This window comes from Arachis ipaensis, chromosome B10 (genome assembly GCF_000816755.2).
Source record: "Arachis ipaensis cultivar K30076 chromosome B10, Araip1.1, whole genome shotgun sequence".
Classification (NCBI taxonomy): Eukaryota; Viridiplantae; Streptophyta; class Magnoliopsida; order Fabales; family Fabaceae; genus Arachis; species Arachis ipaensis.
The window spans coordinates 109,464,027-109,475,490 of NC_029794.2; positions in this window are offsets into that span (position 1 = coordinate 109,464,027).

Here is an 11,464-nt window from a genome sequence, read left to right on the forward strand (position 1 = left end):
TGGTGACACGAAATTTGTGCCATTTATTCTAGAGTAGGCAAGATTTGGATTTGTAAAGGTGTTTTACTTCTTTCACTAATTTGTCTTAGTTATTTGTTGGACTTTATGGAAGATATTCTGAAATGTGTAGAACAAAATTTTCTCACTAGTAATGATAAGCTTTACAAAAATACATTTTCCATCTTTTTATTGAGTGTGAACTTTGAAATGAATATCCTGTCACTTTTGCAGAACACGTGAAAATTGCTAATTAGTTTAACAAATGTCCCCCTTTTTCCATATTTTCTCCTTGCAAGTCTGTCCAAATGGACCAAATTAGCATTCATGGAACATCTTGGAGCTCATGAATATAATTAGTTTTTGTAAAAAATTTAGAATAAAAGCATAAGCCTTTCACCGTTATAACTAATTAATGTATACTGTTAGAGTTTATCCGCTTATAAAAGGAGTCCAATCACTATTAAACTAAGGGTTTAGTGTTATACAAGATGGTGGGAGATTAGTTTAGCTATATTTAAAGTGATAAACTCAAGGTGTAAAGTCCATATATACATATTGTGTAATCATATAACGGAATACATCCGTCATTATGTCTTGTTTGCTAGTAACCGCAATATCTGAAACTAATTTAACAACTTCTCCAAAGACATAAGTTGTGAAAAACTCTAATTATTTCAGCTGCATTTTATTTTTACTTTGTGACTATAGAGCAGCATATCACCACAAAATATTTTAGAGGGACAACATGGTATCAATCTAAGTTGGATTAATTCTTTTCTATATCACACTTTATGTTTCTATCAGCCTACATAAAAATGGAAGCTGCTAAGAGATGTAGCTTCCTTGCTTGTCATGCAGTTTAATGAAATTGACATCTCCAAATAATCATGCACCTTTTAAAAAGAAAATATTTTTTAACCCAACTTCATGTTAGAATTGAAGCATAAACTCAGTGACTTCAAGTTAAAATGCTGACCAGTTCATTTTAGGAGAGTATAACAATATTAGTCTATATTAGTTCATAGCAACCAAAGCAATAAAATACATGATATTATATATATGGGCTAGCAAAGATACATTAACATGCACTGCATAATAAGCTTTAATATACACCTTCTACAATTAATAAGGATGCATAGACCGGGGATTAATGACTAATGACATATTTGAAACATAGCATACCAAAGATGCACCATCCTTAGGCCCAAAACTAAGTTCATTACAAACAACAGAGGTAACATAGTGAATTTATAACATGTGGCTCCTTATAACCTTGCTGAAACTGAATGTACTCTGTGATTTTGACTTCATACTGGGTATAATGTCTCATAGTACTGATGCAGTGAGAAAATCCTTACTTGATCTTCATATTCTACCTAGTGAAGAGTTCTCTTTGTGTCACTCATGGGACTATATCGACAGATATGAAAGTGTGTAAAATGTGAATCATCTACACCATCGTTTTCAAAATATCTTTTCTTGATTTGTATTATATCTTCATCAATGAAGATGGTAGGAGTAAAGAGAGAACCAATACCATTATACATAAACAACCTAGTCCACGTTGTGTCTTCCTCAGTCACATCAACATGCCAAATAGAAGTGTGGAACACTTCCTCGTCATGATCAGATAAAGCAAGGCAAAACTTTTAGTTGAGAATCATGAGCATGTAGCAATGTGTTGAGTTAAGAAATTAACTAAATTAATTAGTGATGACAAATATTATTTTTGGGCAAAATAAATAATTAGTGTTGATTATAATTAATTGTATATTGCTAATTATTAATTAAATATTGCAGGCCAAAATTCAATTTAGCATCCCAAATAGAATGAAAAATGAAACAAGGCTGATGGGTTGATAACTCAAACGAAGCCCAAAAGAAAACAAAGATGAGAAATCAAAACGGGCCAAGTGAAGTGATCTAACCCAAGCCCGATTTGATACTCAGCAAGAAAATTCCCTCTCACTTTCTTTCACCAACCCAACATTCTCTTTCTCTGTCTCAGTCAAATCACAGAACTCAGAAAAAGTAAGAAAGAGAGCTTAGTTCCTAAGCTAGTCTTGAAAGAAGAAAACAAAGAGAAATACTAAGCTTGAAAGGCAGAAGTCTAATCATCCATTTCAAACCAAATCAAGCTTAGGTAAAGGTTAAAGGTAACCCATTTCCTTTTACATGCATTAGATCTTCTTCTCTTCATCTTCAACGTTCTGCCACTCCACTTTGGGTTATATGGAAAAGAGAATTTCTGTTCTTCACTGCTGTGCATCAACGGTTGAAAATATGTCTTAGGGACCAAGTTGTGTTTCAATGGTCAAGATCTGGGTTTACCATTGAAGAAATTTTTTTCTGGTGATAATGTGGCTTTCAGTCAAGATAGGGAAGTCAGAAGCAAAGTTTCCATTGTGAAGATTAATGGAAAAAAGTGAGCTTGTGGGTTGGTGAAGCACAGTGCTCAAGGAGTTGACCTAGGAAGAAGAACCAAGCAACATATAAGGAAATAAAAGAAGCTTGCTGTTCATTCAGAAGGCAAGGAGAGATAACCAGTGTTCTTGAGGTGTATGTTCTGAGAAGAGCTCTCTGAAGAAGTTCGTCTACTTGGACAGTGCTTCCTACTCAAATGAGCATTCTGCCAGAATGAAGAACTGAATCAAAGGCTAGCAAATCTGGTTTATCACATAGCAAAGAGGCTATTGTAGAGTCAATCTCCTTCATATTTTATAGATTGTATTTTACTTTTCAATATTTGTTTTTCTGTAATTTCTTGAGTGAAAAGGCATATTGAGAGAGCTTAAGTAAAAGCCAATGAGTGAAAAGAGGCTGAGTGATACACTTGAGAGAAAAGCCTGGAATTATTTCAGATTTTTTTAGGTATGTCTGTGTCTTGTATTTTGTACCTGTAAGGTATCCCTTTTTTAGTTGGGTTAGCACTAAGAGTGAATAGTTAGGTATTAGCATAGCCAATGTCAAGTTAGGTTAGAACTTGAGTGTGAAAGGATTGTGTCAATCCTGTGGAATTGGTGTATGTAATACTGTTAACTATAGTGGAAATTCCTCCATTGTTGTGGAGGAGACTGGATGTAGGTTGCATAGCACAAGGCAACCGAACCAGGATATATGCTGGTGTTAGCTTTTCTCTTCTCTGAACTATTCTATTTTCTAATATTCATGAGACAAAAATAAATTGTCTCATAAATTTCTGCTGCTGAGTTCAAACAGAATCAGAATTCAAATGTTGTTTTAAGGGGTCAGTTCAGTAACTTAAAAGAAAGGCATAGATTCAACCCCCTTCTCTAAGCCTACCACAACCTTCACAATGGCCCAAATCTTCTCCAGGAACGAAAACCTACTGAAAATTGTTAGATAATATGGAAAAGCATACGATATATGGGGATCTTCTTTCAACATCCTCAGGTGAGCATGTTTGGCAATAAATAGATCTATTAAGTATAACATAGGTTGCATCTAAAATTTGCACATATGATGGACATGTTATGACCACATCGCAATTTCTTCTAAAGCTTGTATATATGGTAAGTGTGCATGCGAGACTTTTCGGACTGTGTTTGAAGACATGCAAGATGGCATAGTCTAGAGTGTACGGAAAGTACAACAATGCATATATATATATATACACACACACACATACACATGCACCATTTTAGGTTTAAAAACATAAACAGGGTCCTGAATAATTTTGGACCTTCTGCTAATAGGGTTCCAAGCTAGCAAGTAAGACTTCCTTCCCATGGAAGAGTATCTTGTACAGAAGATCCCATTTTCAATGCTTATAATTTGGAACCAACCTTTATGTGTCAGCAAAAAAGGCAAGTGAAATGGAATAGTGTAACCACTCGAAGCATCTCTCCTCATCACCCAATCAAGTGAGTTTAGCAGAGAGGATGGATAACAAAAATGCAATATCGGTGAGTAGCCATGTTGCTTCCACCTTTCAGCAATGCTTGTGATAAATTCATAGCTGCTGAGTTTTGCTCTCTAGTAGCGAGACATGATTCAGGCATTCAAAATAGTTGAAGCATCAACAAGGTGGAATATGTCTAGCTGAACCTCGCTAGGGAGATCTGGCAAGGGAATAGAAATGGGAGAAATACCACTCATTCCGTTTGAAACGTGAGGATTTTAGAAATTCGATTTCTCGGACTGAAAAAGATATGAAAGTTGGGTATGAGGTGTGTTCATATACTCTAAGGACTTCTCTTCATTTTAGAGGAGTATAGCATTAATAACACAACAACTATTTCTCATATGTATTTACCCAATTGAATTAAATGTAAACTGAACTAAATGTATATTGCTTATTCTTTTTTAGGTAATATTCAAAGTTGACAAATGAATCTGTTGTTACAACTAAAAGTGAGAATACCTTTAACTTCTGCTATTGTCAGGGGATTCAGAGTTTCTCGAGGCCAATTTAGTGAGCCTTCTAATCCCTTAAAAACCTTGTAATTCTCAATTAGTAAGCAGTGTTTTGGCATGTTGAGAAAAGCCAATGACTGCCCACACTCATCTCGAAGTCTACAATGGCAAAATGCATGGAGAGTTGGCAAAGGTGACTCGTGTGGAATGGTAGAAAGATCATATGAAGAATTTTCAAGGCCTTTTTATGATATAATAAAGGCAAGTGTCAAAAGGAGCTACAAATCAGGTGAAACATATTCTTGGTGAAGATTGACCATTAATGCTAACATGATTGCTAAATCAAATTTAGCTGAGTGTGTGTATTTTCTATTCTATCCCTATCCTTTGTTTGTTTAAATCATAATGAGTTCTAGTTTGCAAAGAGTTAATTGTGTTTTTCACAATCATTTCCTCCTGCCATGTCCTTCCTTTAACATAAAATGGCTAGCCCTCCATAAGTTATACAATGTCTGACTTGCATATTAAATGCTTAAAGAGACTTGTTTGAAATGATAACATATTATGAGTTTAATTTTCAAAATCTGGTTGCAGGATATCTACATCATTATCTCTGTAATAACATTGATATAAATGTAGCAAACTAAATGGATACAATATGCCCGGCTGTTAGCGTTTCTTTCCATTCCAATATATTTGAATTGAGTTCCCTTAGTATTTGATTGAACCCTCGCCATGTAATGTTCAGGTATGCTACTCGTGCAAGGTCAAAAATCATAACTAACAACTATACTATAATTAACATGAAACTTAATTGAAGTAGCCTAATTTGAAACTACACTTTTGTTACTTGAAAATTGGTTTAAAGACATACTTATTAGATCCAATAGAGCCACATAATAAAGTTATTATACGAATTATAAAATCTTTGGGTAACACAGATCATTGGACCAATTCACTTAGCTGAGATACTCTAATCACCAACAAATTTTATAGGTTTTCATCACAATAGATGTCACTCCATTAAATTATAGGCCACAGACTTACTGATATACTTGAGGTGGTTGAAATTATGCTACACTGCGTTTGTTATTATAATAAGAATGTTGCATAGTCTTTTTTCTTTATCCCTAGAAAGAAATGTGTCATATCATAAATCTATAATTTACGAACCATGGTGGAGTTTGTAGAAATTTAATCTAAATTTATGTAATTGAAATCTAATTACTTATATAATTATGATGCAACTAACTTATGCATTTATCATAATAAAGTGTATCTGTCGGCCAAGTTATCAAGTTAGTGTTAAATTTTGGTTGTTTTTCTACAAATGCATGTCCAAGTTAGACTTCATTATGATATGGCATTTGCAAACCACAATTGAAGGGTTTTCTTTAATACTTTTCAATAAGTGCAAGAAGTTTTGGCTGAGAATAATGAGCAGGGCCCGGTGGAAACAAAATTTTGGACATTGTTCTCAGGTTATTGTTTAAAATTCTGACCTTACGAAGACTTATTTTTTTATTGATTGCTAAAATACTTGCTAAAACATTTAGTGACATACTTGATTGGGATGGTTTGCATACTTAACTGTATTGTTTACTTAATTTCATATTCATAGATGTAAAGCATTAAAGTGGAAAGTGTAGTCACACTTTGAGCAGTGCATTATTAATCACACCTTGATCTCAGAAGATAAGCATTTTTCAAATAATTGATAGATTAGGTAGTTGCATTAAATAAAAATTTTCTTCTATCCACAGCTTGGTCTATGTGATAGTCTCAATCATACTGTCGAATCTGAAAAAGTTACAGGTAAAGACAAATGTCATGGCAAAGCTAAATAAATTTAACATGTTCAATTGAATAGATAAACATTAAAGTATTTTTGGATTATGAGATTTACTAATCATTGTCTCAATTAGAAGTTCACATGGTTCATTCTTATTAGTTATTATGATATTGGTATGGCTTAAATTTTAGTTTGCTACAAAACATGGAAAGTAGGCCTGATTCTCTTTTTCTCGAGTAATTTTCCATTATCTTTCTACTTATGATTTCAAACTGTGTCTTGATGTATCATAATAATAATGATTTAGTTGTGTTTGATAACAGAATCCATGGAGCAGTAAACATGATATGTTAAAAGAGAAATTAAGGTTTTGCCATTTGAAAATCATATCTAAAAATCATGGTAAACACCCCAGATTTTATTTGCTGGAACTAAGAATGAAGCATCTATATTACAATATGATAAAAATATATTTCTACACCATGTCAAGGGCCTGAAACTATTATTGAGTCATTATAAATTCTAACAAATCTAATCTATCCATTTTATCATATAGCTTTCTTAAGAATCATTAGCAAATGGCAATGCACACCATTATACTCAACTTAGAGTTTAAAGCAACTCTAAGCAAACAACAGTATTCAACATGCATAGTCTGTTCTGATGTTATTTAAATACATAAAATAAAATTGTAACTCAAAATCAACAAAAAAAAAAAAAAATTCAAGATGAAATATCTACAGTATATTCTATGGGTCAAAAATATCCAAGAGCCTATGATGAAACATACCAGATTGCTAATCCATTTTTTGCAAAATTGTGTGAATGTGGAATAAGTAAAAGCAATTTTGGGGAAAATGCTAAAACAGAGAAATTTATAACAAAGCAAGCTAATTAACAAAGCAAGCCAATCTGAGGAAACATGACGCTTAACACAAAGGACTATTGCAAGGATAGTGAAAACATAAACCATGACGAAAACACAATGCTAATAACTACTAAGCTAGAATGCTGACAAAAGATTTGTCTCATCACGACTTCTTAAAGAAACCAACACCATCACTAAGATACAAACTGATCAATCCATATTTTTCTTTCCACAGTTCCTCTTAAATGTTTTGTTCGCCGATGCTTGAACATCTGCAAACGCAGATGCTTCTGTCATGGAGCCATCACATGCATTAGTGCAAGATCTCTAAGCTGGAGTCTAATAGGAGCTGTCGCTATTGCTCTCAATAGCAGAATCCTAAGGTTCACAAAAACTCAAAAATTAGTCAATCCAAATATGAACCACCTTTTCATTAGAGTCACATATCACTACATAGGGAAATCTAATGATAAAAAGAACCACAGATAAACTGGTTACCCTAGAGAGACAAACTGCAGCATGTCTATTGGTTTCATCATCCATTTCAGTTATAGGGTATTTGCTAGCATTTCATTAAACTGCAGGATGCAGGATGAATTTAAGGGATCAAATTTAGTTTCAACATTAAAGTCTTCAACACATGTATGTTTTAGTTCCTGTGACAACATATACTATACTTACAAAAGCATCAGAAGGTTAGCACAACTAAAACTAGACAGGAGGCACTTATCATCTGAAAGTTTGGTGACGATGTACATCCCATCCATGGCATTTATATTCTTGTAGGTGATGTTAAGCTTGAACAAGAACCTTTTGTCAACGATATTCTCCAAGTATTTAGGGTATGACTTTGTTTTTTTCCATTTCTTTACATGCACATTAGCATTTCTTTGTCAGTTGCAGAACCTTATTTGACATGACAAATTTTTTTTAAGTCAAATGTTGAAGACTTACACATAACTCCTTAAATTTCACACTAGCCTTTCCCATCATTTGTTCTTTTTCTTTGTTCCAAAGAAGGAGCTTCATACAACCACTTCCATCAGTCACAATAATTTGTAGCTGATACTTGCATGAACATCTCAGCAGCACATTATCCCTAACAATAAGATATCACCACATGTAGCTACAGAGAATTTGCCAGTTCATGATGCAAATCAGTTGCTTAGAGGAGCTAAAAAATATTGCTCGTCTAACAACTAGCCTTAGCATAGCCCTGAAACCTACATGCCTATAATGATCACAATAATACCTATCTTTATTTTGTTCAACCTTCTTTGGACATGTCTTGCACGGTGTATAGGACCAGTCATCTTTACCAACCTCTATGGACACAACATTACCAACAATCCAGCACGAGATTTCTTGACAAAATGCTTTAAGATTAGTAAGAAAATGGTTACGGCTTAAGTAATCACGAAGCAACCTCACCCGAGTCATATTAAGGACCTCCTCTATAGTTTGCATTTAGACAATGCCTGCGCTGATCTCATCTGCCATATAGTACTGAGGTCGTGTCTCAAGCTGAGTTATTCGTTGTAAACAGGACACAACATCCGTTGCCAATCTGTGGACACAACCAAAAGAGTTGATGCAGGAAGGTCAATATTTTTTTAAAATTTTGATTCCTAAACACATAATAAAGAATCAATTTGGCACTCATGAGACAAACCTTTTCTTAAAGTCAATAACCTCAGAAAGGTTTGGATTGAAATAGCATTTGGAGACATAGTAAATACTTTGAATATTCACAGAAGTATACGTTGGACTTAAAGAGTTGAACCATGATTATGAAAGGCTCTCCATCATCTCGTTGGAGGTGTGGAACCACTTGGTCAACCAATTCTCCAAACAATGTACATTTAATTTTTCATTTCCTGGAAAGAAACACAAAGAAAGAAACACATACAAAGTCCCTTAGACGATTTTTTTCACAGTTCATACCCATCATAAGCCTGATCTAAATGATTGGAAACCATAACAAAATTTACACCTTCAATACAGTACAAATATTAAACATTACTCTAGGTCTTCCAACTATAGCTAGGGGTGTTCATAGGTCGGATCCAATCCGCATATCCACGGTGTTTATCCAAATTCGATCCGCATATTAATAGGATCGGATTGCGGATTTTGTGTAGGTATCCGCATATCCGTGTATCTACAAAAATAAAGAAATAAATAAGTAAATATTCTTTTTAAGTTTTATTTCAACTAATAATTATCATATATGTTATATTATTTTAATTTATTATTTAAGAAAAGTATGTTTAATATTATTTTAAGAATAAACATATTTAAAAGAGTAGAAAAAAAAGAATTTTATTAGTATTTTTTAATAAAAATAAGTTTTTAAAAATATTTTTGTGTTTTGCAGATATATCCGATATATATTTAAAAGAATACAAAAAATAAATTTTATTGATATTTTTCAATAAAAATAAGCTTTTAAAAATATTTTTTTGTTTTGCGGATATATCCGATATCCGATCCGATCCGCAAATGTGCGGATCGGATTGGATCCAAGCTTAAAAACTGCGGATATTGGATCCGATCCGATCCGATCCGATGATTTTAGTGCGGATCGGATCGAAATATTGGCCATATCTGATTCGCGGTCACCCCTAACTATAGCGTAATATGCTTGCTTTCTTGAACCGTCTGGGTAAACATGTTTCTGGCTTTCTCCTTTCCAACAACCTCTCTTATGTAATCTGCATTCCACAATATATACGTTTAAATATAAAGCTGTATAAAAGTTCCTTATTATATAGGGACTGAATAAGAACTATAAGAATTTAACTTACCAAACAATAGATTTTCATCACTTGGACCATTTGCCTCAAAGTTTAGCAAATGGACAAAAGTTGAATAGGTTAAAAGTGAAAGTCTCAATGGCTAAGACTACCACTTCAGTCTTTGTATAAAAGCTAAGCATGTACTTATATGGAGTTTTCCTAACCTTGCCATGTTTAATTTTAATAATAAAATTCTGCATACTATAAACAACGTTTTCTTTTATTCTGTGCTTGAACAATTCCAGGCCAAGCTTGCAAATGGTTGCATGTATTCTATCTCTGCAACACATTTTGAGACACAATGAATAAAAGTTATTTACCAACCACTTTAAAAGAAGATGCAATATAAAAGAATTACTTATCCAAATACCTTTTCATCTTGCAGAACCAACTCTAAGTTAAAGACCTCATTCTCATTCCACTGGCTGGAAAACTCATACAATCGGGCAATCCCCACAACCAACGACCAAGAGAGCTTGATAGGATTGATATCTCTGATGAAATCTGTCTTTCTAGCCATTTTTTGAAACATAAAATAGTTGCAAGCATCAGGTTTATCTGGAAAAAATAACAATGTATTTCTATATTTTCTATATACAGTGTAGCATCCTAATATTTATACACATTTTTTCCTCTCTCCATCACAACGATGAGCTTGAAAATCTACTTTATTAACCTCATATCCTTTGACGTGCGTGGGAAAATTTTTGCATATAGATTTCAAATTTGAAAGGACCTAAACCTAAGTAAGCCGTGAGGCTAGCAATTTTCTTTCAGGAGAGACTATAGCAATCTCGTTTATTGGGAACCGTCATGGTAGAACTTTTTTAGGAGGAAAGACTGTAGCAATCTCGTTCACTGGGATGCTATATCCGCCAGAAACCCCCTCACCTTACGCCAATTTCTATTTGGATGGGAACACTGCCCTTAGAGGATTGCACAAGGCTGCTTATATGGAGTTGATGAGATTAGTTTTAATATCAGTCTAGACAGGTGTCGACTATGCGGTTGCCACGCATCTTCATGTCCATGGAAGGAACCTGGTATTTAATTGCGACGTGTCGTCACCAAGGATGATGGCTACTGAGCTGTTTTTGGGATGTTCTTGTGAATTTTGGGATTGTTCATCATTTGAATTATCTCCTAAGCCTATCTATATGCCATCACTAAGAGGGTTTATTTATTAGCTATTGTTGGAGGGAACACTGTAACTTTCTGGCACGTGTCGTTGTGAAAAAAGCCTAGTTTTAGAGAAAATACTATTCATATGCTTCATGAACTAAACTACATAAGTATTATAAAATCTTTTATAATATTTTTAGTGGTTAAATTTGTAGACATTTTCTCATGATTCATGAGTAAAACTTTCAAACTTTCTTACTCTTATGTTAAAACCGATTTGAATAAATACAATCTAACATGAGATAAAATTTGTCCTTAAATTATCTTCTTTATTATCATAGCAAAAAAAAATATTATGAAAAACTATTTTTGTTAAAAATCTATCTATAATTGTTTTATACTCTACTATATTATATTCGTTCTTGGAATCAAAATAATATGACTAAAGTTGTAACCTCTTAAAACTTACTAACATATTTTGTCTATTCTTGAGTTAAAATAATTTTA